The sequence below is a fragment of the Emys orbicularis genome, chromosome 3, assembly GCF_028017835.1.
Source record: "Emys orbicularis isolate rEmyOrb1 chromosome 3, rEmyOrb1.hap1, whole genome shotgun sequence".
Taxonomy (NCBI): Eukaryota; Metazoa; Chordata; order Testudines; family Emydidae; genus Emys; species Emys orbicularis.
In genome coordinates this window covers 128,809,909-128,822,983 of record NC_088685.1, presented here as the reverse complement: position 1 = coordinate 128,822,983, position 13,075 = coordinate 128,809,909, and the positions used below count along the sequence as shown (strand labels likewise).

Sequence of the window (13,075 nt, the reverse complement as noted above, 5' to 3'; positions counted from 1 at the left end):
ACTTGAGGGTTTATAGCTCTGAAGTTTTGATTAGAACCCATATTTTTTCTTTCTTCAATTCCTCCTTTCTCCACAGAGAATACCATTGCATAGTTACACCACACTAAAGCCTTGCCCACTGGGGATTTGTTCTGATTTCAGCCCTTAGTGGCTAACTACTCATGAGACTGTACGAGAACAAACCCTCTAAAGAAAACCAGAGTAAATGGCTATAGATCTGATTTACATCAGTGCAGCTTGAACAGTCGTCTTGTTCTGTTTGTACAGAACCTAGCACAATGGGATCCTGGTCCATGACTGGGGCTTGTAGGCACTACAAGTACATTATAATAACCCAGTTTCAAGCAGGGATTTTTTTTTTTTTTATTAATGGAGATATCCTATCTCCTAGAACTGGAAGGGACCTTGAAAGGTCATAGAGTCCAGCCCCCTGCCTTCACTAGCAGGACCAAGTGGATTAACTATGCTGAGGCCTTGGGGGGGTGTCTTCGTTAAAGTGCTATGTGCCTAGCAGATCCTTTATCAAGGAGCTTCTGGCCATCCATGTGGTTTGTTCAATGAAGAATTGCATTAATACAGCAACACATGCATGGGCTTAAGCACACTTTAGCCAATTTCCATCTTCACAATAATGTCCTTCACTACATCTTTACCCAAACCTTGAGGCGTCACAATTGTGTTAAGCTTATTCACACAGTATCTAAAATATTTCCAGCAACATACAGTGCTTAATGTCTCACAACAGGACTACGAGTATAATATTTGAAGATCTACAGATTAGATGGTGAACCTCTAAAAATAGGGGTTGGTGGGGGAAAGCAAGGTTTGCTGGTCCAGGAAAGAGCAAAGTCAAGAGGTGGTGGTGGTGGTGTTTCTCTCTCTCTCTCTTCCTCCCCCTCCCCCCCCCCCACACATTTATACTGGTCTGACAATTTTTCCACAGCTCTGCAGTATTTAGTCAAGATATTAATACATACTGTACCCGCAGATGAAATTTCTGGCTAGTGGTACATAATTAGTAGCACAACTGTCCAAGTTCTTTTCTCTAGGGACTGACCGCATCTGCCTTGTGATTCTTAGTATGAGAAGCAATTCTCTGTCCCATTAATATGTTCCATATTACCACTAACTATTCACTGTTACTGATAAAAGCTGCACAGGCTCTGTAAACATTTCTCATCTTGCAGAACAATTAATGCTATTGGATTACAATTTAATTGTAGATAAGTGGGTTTTTTAAAGTTATATCATGGTCTTTGGCCTCAAACCACAGAGGATCCTCTCCCATCCATCTTACACCATTGATTTCAGTGGAGTTGCTCCTGATTTGCATCTGTGTGATTGAGACCACAATCATGCCTAATTTATTTCTGTGGTTGACATGGAAACTTCATAGTACCTGTTATTGGGCAAATGCTTCTCCATTCTACTCCCACCCCTGGAAAAATACATTTGCAACACCTTCTCTACATGGAAGCATGTCCTCTGGAATGGTGGCTGAAGCACAAAGAGGCATACGAATGGTTAGCATATCTGGCAGGTAAATACTTTGCAACACTGGCTACAAAAGTGCCATGTGAATGCCTGTACTCACTTTCAGGTGACATTGTAAAGAAGTGGGCAGTGTTATCTCCTGTAAATGTAAACTTTTTCTTAGCGATTGGCTGAACAATAAGTAGGACTGAGTGGACTTGTAGGCTCTGAAGTTTTACATTGTTTTGGTTTTAAGTGCAGTTATGTAACAAAAAATCTACATTTGTAAGTTGCACTTGTATGAGGTGAATTGAAAAATATTTCATTTTTTTATAGTGCAAATATTTGTTATAAATATGAAGTGAGCATTGTACACTTTGTATTCTGTGTTGTAATTGAAATCAATATATTTGAAAATGTAGAAAAACATCCAAAAATATCTATAATACATTTCAATTGTTCTATTGTTTAATAGTATGATTAAAACTACAATTAATTTTTAATCGAGTTAATCACTTGAGTTAACTGCAATTAATTGACAGCCCTAGTTAAAAGTAATACTGCAACTCATCTGATCAGTATATAGATAGTTTACAACCTGACAAGTGTCTCCTGGAGTCATTTGGGACACCATTTTACACATTTCTGAACTAAGGTGAAAACAGATGAGAACTAAAACTGTTAGCCATTTTTCTTGTCCTGGGCTTAGACTAAAACCCCAGTTCTGAAGTCTGTTCCACATAAAGGCAGAAAGTAAAACACAACCCCCACACACTGACTGTAGGCTTGTAGGGCATTGGCAATGAATTGACTATATAGGCTGTGGTCTCCCAATAACTGGAAGACTACTCAGGTTTAAATACAAACAAGAACAAACTTTATTCCAGGGGCCTTACTGGCACACCCTCTAGATTTCTTTTCCTCCTGACCCCCACCGGGGACTCTCCTCTTGCTCCTCCTGGTTTGTTAAAGGAGTCATGCCTTGTAAGCAGCCGTGCCCAAATACTACACAGACAAAACTTCAACTATATACAAGAAGGTATTCAGAGTCTAGCTGGTTAGAGAGCATCCAGAGAGCCATTGACTAATATGTTGGAAATACTTGCTCTCTTTCATGCACCATCCAAACTAGCACAGCTGGCGTGCTGGATCTCACTGAACAGCTTAACCCACTGTAACTGTTTCCAACAGGAAATGGAAGCAGGGGCATGTCACCAAGGAAGTATACATGGGAATAGCACGAGTATGTAGGGACAAAATCAGGAAAGCCAAGGCAAAGAATGAGTTACAGCTGACTAGGAATGTTAGAGACAACAAGAAGGGGTTCTTCAAATACGTCAGACAAAAAAGAAAGATCAGGCACGGTGCGAGTCTGCTGCTCAGTGAAGAAGGTGAGCTGGTAATGGAAGATGATAGGCAGGCAGAGCTGCTCAATGCCTACTTTGCTTCTGTGTTTTCACAAAAAATAACATGTGACCAGATGACTAGCAAAGTTACCATAGACAATAAAGGGGAAGGGATGCAGATCAGGACAAGTAAAGAACATGTCAGATCTTCTGACCAATTTGAATTCAAGTCAGCAGGGTCTAATGCTATTCACCCCAGGGTACTGAAAATTGCTGATGAAATCTCAGAGCCACTGGCAATAATTGAAAACTCAGGGATGACAGAGGTCCTGGAAGACTGGAGAAGGAAGTTATTAGAGCAATATATAAAACATTCAATTTGCAAATACTTGGAAGATAAAGGGGTACTCACTAGCACCCATCATGGATTTACTAAGAACAAATCATGCCAAAGTAGCTTGATTTCCTTCTTTGACAGAATAACTGGTTTGGTGGATAGGAGGAATGTGGTGGACATAATATACCTGTACTTTAGCAAGGCTTTTAACACAGATCCATACGATGTTCTGATAAGTAAGCTGGAGAAATGTGGGCTCGGGGGAACTGCCATTAAGTGGATAATTGGTTAATCGCAAACAAAGAGTAACTATTAATGGAATGTCAGATTGGAGGAAGGTCTCAAGTGGGGTTCCACAGGATATGTTCTGGGTCCTATGTTGTTTAACATCTTTATTAATGACCTGGATGTAGGAATAGAGGACACTGATGAAATTTGCACATGACACAAAACTACAGGGTGGGGTGGGGGGGACTGACACTTTGAAGGATAGAGCTAAAATTCAAAGGGATCTTGATAAATTGGAGAACTGGGCTATAGACAACAAAACGAAATTCAACAAAGACAAATGTAAGGTGCTACACTTGGGGAAGGAAAACCAAATGCACACATACAGGATGGGAGATAATTGGCTTGGCGGCAGCACTGCTGAGAAGGATCTGTTAGTTGTGATGGATCATAACCTCAACATGAGTCAGCAATATGATGCTGTGGCAAAAAAAGCAAATGCAATTTTAGATTGCATTGACGGAGGCATATCATGCAAGTCACAAGAGGTGCTAATCATAGAATATCAGGGTTGGAAGGGACCTCAGAAGGTCATCTAGTCCAACCCCCTGCTCAAAGCAGGACCAATCCCCAACTAAATCTGCTCTACTTGGTCCTGGTTAGGCATCAGCTGGAGTAGTGTGTCCAATTTTGGTCACCAATGTATAGAAAGGATGTAGAAAAAGTGGAAAGGATCCAGAGGTGCGTGACAAAGATCAAATGGATGAAATGCAAGCCATATGAGCAAAGGCTGAAGGAACTGGGTATGTTCAGTTTGGAAAAGAGGAGATTAAGGGGAGAGATTATAGCAGTCTTCAGATACTTAAGGCTGCCTTAAAAAGATGGAGAAAAATTGTTCTCTCATGCCACAGAGGGCAGGACAAGAGGCAATGGGTTCAAACTACAGCATAGATTAAATCTCAGGAAAAAACTTCCTAACTGTAAGAACAGTAGGACAATGGAACAGACTGCCTAGGGAGGTGTTGGAAGCTCCTTCACTGGAGGATTTCAAAAGGAGGATGAATAGCCATCTGTCTTGGATGGTTTAGACACAACAAATCCTGCGTCTTGGCAGCGGTTTAGATTAGATGACCCTTGCAATCTCTTCTAACCCTATGGTTCTATGATTCTAACTCCCCTTTCTTGGGCTGTTGCCCTTTGGGACTTAAACATATTTGTGAAAAATGCTCATAATGCCTTTGTTGCTCTTGAATCAGACAGCTCTTTAGAGAGAAAAGGATTCTGCCTGCAACTGTATCACTTTGCACTGTGATCCTGTCAGGTTTCCCAAGGTGCCTGTAAACAAGGTAAAGCTGAGAACTACTTGGTAAAAATGACCTAGGAAAACATAAAATAGAAAATGGTACTTGTGGCAATCCCTCCCTGAGGCTTTACTTAACCAATGAGCCAGCATGGTGCTAGAGAGCACTGTACTGCTGTCTTTCCTGTCTTTCATATGAAAAGTGACCTCTGCTCCTGACCACTTTTACAGAGAATGAATGGTATTTTTCCTAGCCAAAAGTAGAGTTGTTAATTTCATTGTCCTGGTCAAGTTTCAACTTGGGAAATTGCATTCTTGCCTACCTAAGTTCCCCTACTGCTTTCTATTTCAGTTGATGACATCATTCTGCAGGTCATGTCTTATGCCCTTGTGCTGTCCTGTCGTGTGCTGGTAAATTGTTGCTCTGTTTTACCTAAAAGTAGCTGCATTTCAGTTGCATGTGGAGTGATCCTTGAAATAGTTGGTTTCTTGATGTGCAAAGCACACTGAAATCCTTTGGAATCAAAGACACTATATAAATGTAGTTCTATTATTGCCCCCAAAACTATAATGCATTAAATAATCTAGGGTGTATTTACAAGTTAAAAACAGTGTTAAAGCATGCAATAAGATAAATGCTGTAAAGATATAATGACTTAAACATAAAAATGAAAGAATATTATTACTTGAACCCTAAATCTTCCTAGAATGTTTTATCACTTACATTTATTGCCTTTTATTATTTTGTGTAACAGCTCCCTACACACAGGATTTGGCTTGTGACCCAAGTTAGATTTGGAAAACACAGTGCTTCTCTTGCTCTTACTCCTTTTGTGCTGAAGAGGAAGTCACTAGTTTCCATAGAGGTTCTGGCCAACCTCTGACAAATTCATTTCAGATTTTGCAAAAACACTCACTCTCTCTTCTTCTCTCCCTCTTTCCTCCTCTTCCCCCCCCCCCCCATAGCTGCAAAAGTAGGGAAGCATCAGAACTTCAGATACCCTAGCCATTGTTCATCAGCAAATGGATCATTTGTTTAACTGAGACACGAATCCCATCTCAGTCATGTAGTGGTCATCAAAGCAAACTGACCTGCCATGTTCCAAGGGCCATCATCTGTTCAGTGGAATTAATAGCTCTCCATCAGGACTCCTTTATGGTTGCAGGCTTTTGAATGAAATATTTTGGCTTCATAGCAAAACCTATTAAGGATATATATATTGTATATAAGAGAGGCTATACTGGGTAAGACCAATGGTCCATCTAGCCCAGTATTCTGTCTTCCGACAGTGGCCAATGTCAGGTGCTTCAGAGGAAATGAACAGAACAGGGCAATTATCCAGTGATCCATCCCCTGTGATCCAGTCCCAGCTTCTGGCAGTCAGAGGCTAGAGACATCCAGAGCGGGGGGTTGCGTCCCTGACCATCTTGGCTAATAGCCATTGATTGGACCTATCCTCCAATATTTACAGATTAGATCAATTCATGATGACGTACATGACACACTGCAACATTTCATGTCACTTTTGCATTGGTTTTCCTTACCTTCAGTCTGACTTAGGATACACTGAGATACAAAGTTCTACTCCTCTTAATCCAAAGGTCCACTTTGTTATAAATTATTTTACATTGCTAATCTTGGCTTCAGATCTACAGAAAATTGGTTCTAATTTTTCCCCTCAATTAAAAACAATGTTCTTGTCGCCTGTTGGTGTGGTTCTCATGAACAAGAGCAATGAGCTTAGATGAAGTGAGTTCCCAATTATCACAACTACTGAAATTCTTGAGTGCCCTGTAGCATTTGACAGACTACATACTTCTCCATGTGAGCTGTCTTAAACCAGTCCTATATTAATGTTGACCTCCAAGCCTGTGCGTACCATGTTGAGAGAGCATGATTGCTGAAGCTGGAAGCTTAATCTTTAGATTTGTCTACAGTTGTGAGCATATGGGTAGGGTCCTTTAGTCTACAGCTGAGCTTGCCTAGCTCAAGTGAAATATAGTTAAGCTGTGGCAACATTATATAGTTCCCCTTATGTCTATTGACCATAAATAACATATTGGCTACATATGCACCCTATATTCTTGTTAGCAGATTAATTCAGAAAAAAAGATGGCTGCATGGTACCTTCTGGGCATACTTTAAGTAACTGGTTAGTTATTGTTGTTCACTGCTTTGAGGCATTCAGTATACCCCGGTGAGAGAAAATACATATGACCCCATGAATGTGTTGGCAGTTGTGTACTCTGATTATAGAAACTTCTTTCATATGTGTTGCACAAAGGAGTAGAGGAATTAAGAAAACTGTCAGCTTTTAAAAGTTTGACCATTTGATTATGTCTAAGTCCATTTAAACATTTGTGGGTGGGAGTTTGAAAAAACAACTACAGCTGTGGGTAAGGTTTAGGAGAATTGTGTATAAAACAAAAATATTTAGGGTGCGGACTCAAATTAGAGAATTGACTTTCAAGAAAGATTAATTTATTCTAACTTACTTAAAAGCACCTGAGCAAGCTGAAACAGGAAATTTCTGGTTCCATCTTTTTCAATAGGTTATAGATGCACACAACTAGTGAAACAGTTTATTCTGATGCAATTCGGCGGACGGTCCCTCACTCCCGCTCAGAGCAAAAGACCTTCCGCCGAATTGCCGCCGCAGATCGTGATCGCGGCTTTTTTGTTTGTTTTGTTTTTGTTTTTTTGTTTTGTTTTTTTGGCTGCTTGGGCCGGCCAAAACCCTGGAGCCGGCCCTGAGTAGGGGGGAGGGGGACACCCTGAGATTAGCCCCCCCCGTCCCCCTGCACAGCAAGCAGGAGGCTCCCGGGAGCAGCTCCAAGGCAGAGGGGAGGAGCAGCACATGGCAGTGTGGGGCGGGACAGCTGACCTGTCCTGCAATTGCTAGCCTGCTGGGCAGCTGCAGCACAGGGAACTTAGGGGAGCAGGGAGCTGATTACAAGCCCCGACCAGCTAGCTGCAATGGGCTGCTCTTCCTGCAAGCAGTGGACAAAGCAGGCGGCTGCCAAACGATGTTAAAAGGGAGCATTGCACAACTTTAAATGAGCATGTTCCCTAATTGATCAGCAATGTAACAATGTTAACCGGGACGACTTTAAGTGAGGAGTTACTGTAAGTTGGACCTGCCTATGGAAACTGCATATTGGATTGAGTATAGTCAGAACTGTTTAGTCATTAGAGAGCCAGAGGGTCACATGGTACAGTGGTCACCAGTAAAAGCATTTCTACAGTTACTACACAGGTGTATTTGATGTACCAACGTATTTTCCATTACTTAGAAATGGAAATAACTGTGGTATATCGGATAATTCTATGTGGTGCCTGTGGGTAAATATTGACCTCTTAAAGGCAACCACCATCTTGTATGCTATCGTCTCTTTTCAAAGAGCCAGGGGCTTTCTTCCCACAGCAATTAGTCCATAATTTAAGCATCATCATTTGGTACCACTGAAAACTAATTATTGTCAAATATTTAAGGTCATGATGATAAATTTTTCAGTGGGTATAAGTTGCAGGAAGCAGGGAACCTGTCTGAGAATTGTAAGACACGAGTTTCAAAAGGTTCAGACAGTTCACTAAGGATCAGATTCTCCACACCTTTATTAATGCTGATTAGTGCTTTATACCATAAATAGTCCCATCCATCTCAGTAGGATTACTTGTGGCTTAATAGTACTACCCAGCATGAGTATGGATCACAGTCTGGCCGAAGAATTGCATAAGCATTATTAGTTTTGGATGCTTAAGTGAAACTGATCAACTTTTAGGTTCTTCCTTTGCTAAAATATGTCTGTCTCTTTGTGAATGTCCATGCTTATATTGACTCAGGAGCATCCCAGTGTCAATTTCCTGTTCCATCTTGCTCAGGTAGCTTTTCCTCTACCCTACATGTCTGATTTGTTTGTTTTTTAAACATAGCACTGTACGTCATGTGGAGTTGTTCTGTGCACTGTGTCCTGTGAAATCAAAGACAATATCTAAAAACATGCTTTGCAAGAAAAAAAGAACGTGGAATTGCTTTGTGCCACCTCTGGCTATAGTGCATTACATCAGTGCAGATGAGATGTGACCAAACATTACTCATTTGATGTAACTTGACTAGATGAAATAAAGCATGAAGTCTAGCTTTAAAAAACCTCTATACATGGATTTTAAAAAATCTGCAGTGTGTACAGTATTTGTATAAACTTGGGCAGTTTTGCCCAATATTCTTGTTCTTAGTTTTACGTTTTTGTTTTCTTTACTCTGGAAAATTAGAGCTACTAGAGTGTCAGAAATTACCAGTAAGAAAGATGGGCATTATTTCTGTTCCCAATGATAATCTTGCAATCTATAAATACTGTATTTACTGTAAGAGGCAAGCTGAAATGGACCCTCAGGATGTGTGTTTTGGTTTTTTTTAAACAATCGTATTGTGAAGTGGTTGGCTCAAGAAATTACTATTGCCGCTCAGTGGCTTTTCTATCATTCTGTACTGCCCAACTCAGAATAAATAATCCATAGAAAGCAAAGATGGAAATAAACTGAATGAACTAATAGGACATCTCCCTACCAAAGCAGAATTGTTCCCAGTTGTAAATGTACTAGTGCTTAAATGCCCCAAACAATCATAGTCTAGTCTTAAATGTCCTAAGCAATAGGGCTTCCACCATTTCCCTTGAGAATATTCAAGCCTGATAGATCTCACTGTCAGTTTGTTCTGTTAATCAGCTTAAATGTTCTTTCTATTGCTCCTAGTTCTTATGTGCATGCTGCTACCGCTACTTATGCTCCCTTGTTACCATCCCAAGTCACTTCTCTCCATCTTTGGTGTTTACATCCTCCAAGTATTTGTAGATTATCATGTCTTCCTTAGTCATCTAGGAAATCATAAGAACAGCCATACTGGGTCAGACCAATGGCCCATCTAGCCCAGTATCCTGTTTTATGACAGTTGCCAATGCCAGGTGCCCCAGGGAATGATCAAAACAGACAATTATTGAATGATCCATCCCATGTTATCCAGTCCCAGCGTTTGGCCAATCAAAGTAAAATAGATTTGCATTAATCTCTGATTCTTTGTGCCAGTCACAATTCTTGAAATACCAGCACAGCACTACCCTCTTCTAAGTGGAGTGTGCATGTTGGCCTTCTTGCAGGTCTGGTGCCTTGGGCTGTACAATGTTCACTCCAGTAGAGGGGGTGGCAGCAACAAGACTTTAAAGAGGGCACCTGCATGTCACTGAACACCTTGTCAGCCATAGCAGGGGACTCAAGTTATTTTTGAAGATGGAGTTAATTAAGGAAGTTTACAGCATCTTGCCTACATCTTTTTAATCTAGAGCAGCAGCTGCTGCAGATCTTGTTTCTGATTGCTGCTTCTAATATTGTCTGATAAGTGTCGCTATGTCTATAGAGTACGGTCTAGAATCTCCTAAAGGATGTTTTGTTTGTTGTTGGATGTGGTGGTGGTAGTTTTGTAAACAAGAGTGCTGCCCACTGAATCCTCAGCACACTCCCTGTTGCACATAAGTGTTCTGCAGAGGCCTCCCATCCAAACAGCAACTTACCCCAGCCCTGCTTAGCTTGTGAGCGCTGACAGCGTAAAAGCCCATGCAAGTATGGCTGCACAAAATTGGAAAGCTAAACATTTTCTGGTTTTAGACAATATTGTATTAAGAATTTTGCCAGCACAAGCATCGGACAATAATTATAGTAGAGAGAGAAAAATACACTGCAGACAAACCCAGTACCAAGCCCAAGCCATGTAAACTCTTTATGTCCATTGCCCCTGCCTCCATGTAAAAATATTTTAGCCATTTTGCTTCTAAGAATCTATGGAAACTAGTGGTCAGGAGATCTTCTTCCATAAGGAAATTAACTAACCAAGACACAATTTAAACACATTAGACCCATTATGTTTGATTTTTACCAGATGAATACATGCACGCATACACACATTTGTGTGACCAGTTAAGAGGCAATCCACCATCTCTTTTAAAGTAAATAGTAACAATAAAATATTTGTCTTCAAACAGCTGAAATCAGCTGCTGCCGCATGATAGATGTGACACAAGACACTGAGAAGCAGTCAGGTGCTGCTGCTAGAATTTCCAATCCCTCTTCGCTATTTCTAGGGCTTTGTAGTCTGAGTTTAATGAATGATTCATAACTTTTTTTTAAGAACCTTAATTACAGTGTTCACCAATTTGGTGACCTCTAATTACTGACTTTGTTTGCTTTGAACAAATCTAATCAGGTCCAGGGTTTTAACGCAGACTGCATGCCTTGATGAAATGTAGGCAGTTTAGATCTACACCTCCATCTTTATACTTGCCACCATTTACAGTCTAAAATGCAGAGCAATTGTATTTGCCTCTCTCTCTCTCCCCCCCCCCCCCCTTCCCATTAGGATCCTGCCTTCTGGTTTTATCCCTGCTCTCTTTTCCCAAAGTCTCTTCCCCCCCCCCCCCCTGAGGTTCCAGTGGGGCTGGAGACTCCACAGACGAGGGGGGGGGGGAGACTGGTTCGAAGGCAGAGATGTTAGTTGTCTCTGCCATGTCCTGTGATTCTCAGCTTCTTCAGTAGTGCCAGAACTCCACCACTCAGTGGAGTGGAAGCATGGCAAGGGCCTCATGATGCCATTGCTGAGTGGAAGAAAGAGAAGAGGCGACTGATGGCCTATCTACCATCTCTTCTACTCCTGCTCACCTGTGAAGACAGAACATGCTGTGGAGCAGGAGCAGAGTGGCTGGCAGATAGCCCATGTAGGGTAAAGAGCCAGATTACCACTTTGCAGCTCAGGAATACATCTCAGGAGGTGCAAACATCAGATATTCAGTCCTACATCCTGGTAGCCCACTCTGTGTGGGGCAAATCAACTTTAACATGATATACAGGACAACCGAGTCAAAAGTGGGATTGTCTCTTGCAGTACACGGCTGTTGGCAAGCCCGCACAGCAAGCACTGTTGTTGACAGTCTCAGCAGAAATATGGATGGGAATGGGCACTGAACCACCATGTTATCTCAGAGGGGGTTTTCCTCCTGGACTGGGTTCAGGCACATTGATAAGGCTGTGCGGGGAAGGTTGCCCTGGTCTTGCTCATGCTGCTCTGTGGATATGAAGACTGAAGTTCTCTAGTTCTCAGACCAGCATCTTTCAAAAGTATAAAAGTGTTAAACTCCAGAGCAGATAATGTTTTTTCATCATGAAAAGGTGAATGGGGGTGGAGTTGATGGCAACACAAACTCAGTATGATACAACTGATGCAATAGTTAATTTTACTTATTTTACATTTTAAAATCTGGGGCTTCCACAGATGAGGTACTAAGATCGCATTTTGAACATCTGCTAAGGAAAAAAATGTTTCTCAAATGCATCAAGCCAGTTCCTAAACAAACCTTAGAGATGCACAGAAATGATTAAAGGATTAGAAAACCTACTTTATAGTGATTGGACTCCTTGAGTCTATTTAGCTTAATAAAGAGAAGGTCACAGTTTATAAGTAGCACTTGGGGAACAAATATTTGATAATGGGCTCTTCAATCTAGCAGAGAAAAGTGTAACAACCCAATAGCTGGAAGTTGAAACTACACAAATTCAGACGGCAACAACAGAAGACAGTCCAATAAAAGATAGTACCTCTCCTCGTCTCTGGAAATAAACCATAATTTTTTTTTTACAGGGTAATTAACCATTGGAGCAATTTGGCAAAGGTTGTGGTGGATTCTCCATAGCTGGCAATTTTAAAATCAAGATGGGATATGTATCTAAATTATATGCTCTAGGAATTACTTTGGGGAATTCTATGGCCTATGTTACATGTCAGACTATATTATCACACTGGTCCCTTCTGGCCTGGGAATCTGTTAATTTGATGTCTGTTTTAATCTACTAAATTGCGTTCAGTCAGCTACTTATGGATTTTATCCATTAGTGAATTTGAGTTTTCAAAGGGTTCCATTAAAGGGAATTAACGTTAAAAATGTACCAGAAAATTAACTCTAGATGTTGTGTGTAATGCAGCCACACACTTGAATAGGAAATTAATCACAACAAAGCAAAATAACAATAAAGCTGCAGAGATTCAATTTCTGGCAAATAAGCTCCCGGAGATGCATTGTCCTTACTTGTGAGGATTGGGATCCATTTCATTTGTTCCTTTGCAGCAACTGGGTAAATCTGATTTGCATCAGCTGGATGAAACTGATTACGTCATACACTCCTTGGGTCTAAAGCTCTGTACTTGAAGCAGTCAGTTAAAATGATCAGAAAAGAGCAGCAGCTTGGAAGGAACTACTGAGATAAATTATTTAGTTTTCATCCTTTTAAAGGGCAACATTTCCAGAAACTCTCAAAGCTAAATATTGGAAAGGGAGAATAATAAACAGTGG

The 13,075-nt window shown here is 40.9% G+C and overlaps 1 protein-coding gene across 1 annotated transcript in view; it reads left to right on the top strand.

The window, feature by feature from the left end:
• Positions 1 to 13,075, top strand: part of RPS6KA2 (ribosomal protein S6 kinase A2) — a 460,922-nt gene that overhangs the window by 154,643 nt on the left and 293,204 nt on the right. The window lies entirely within an intron of this gene.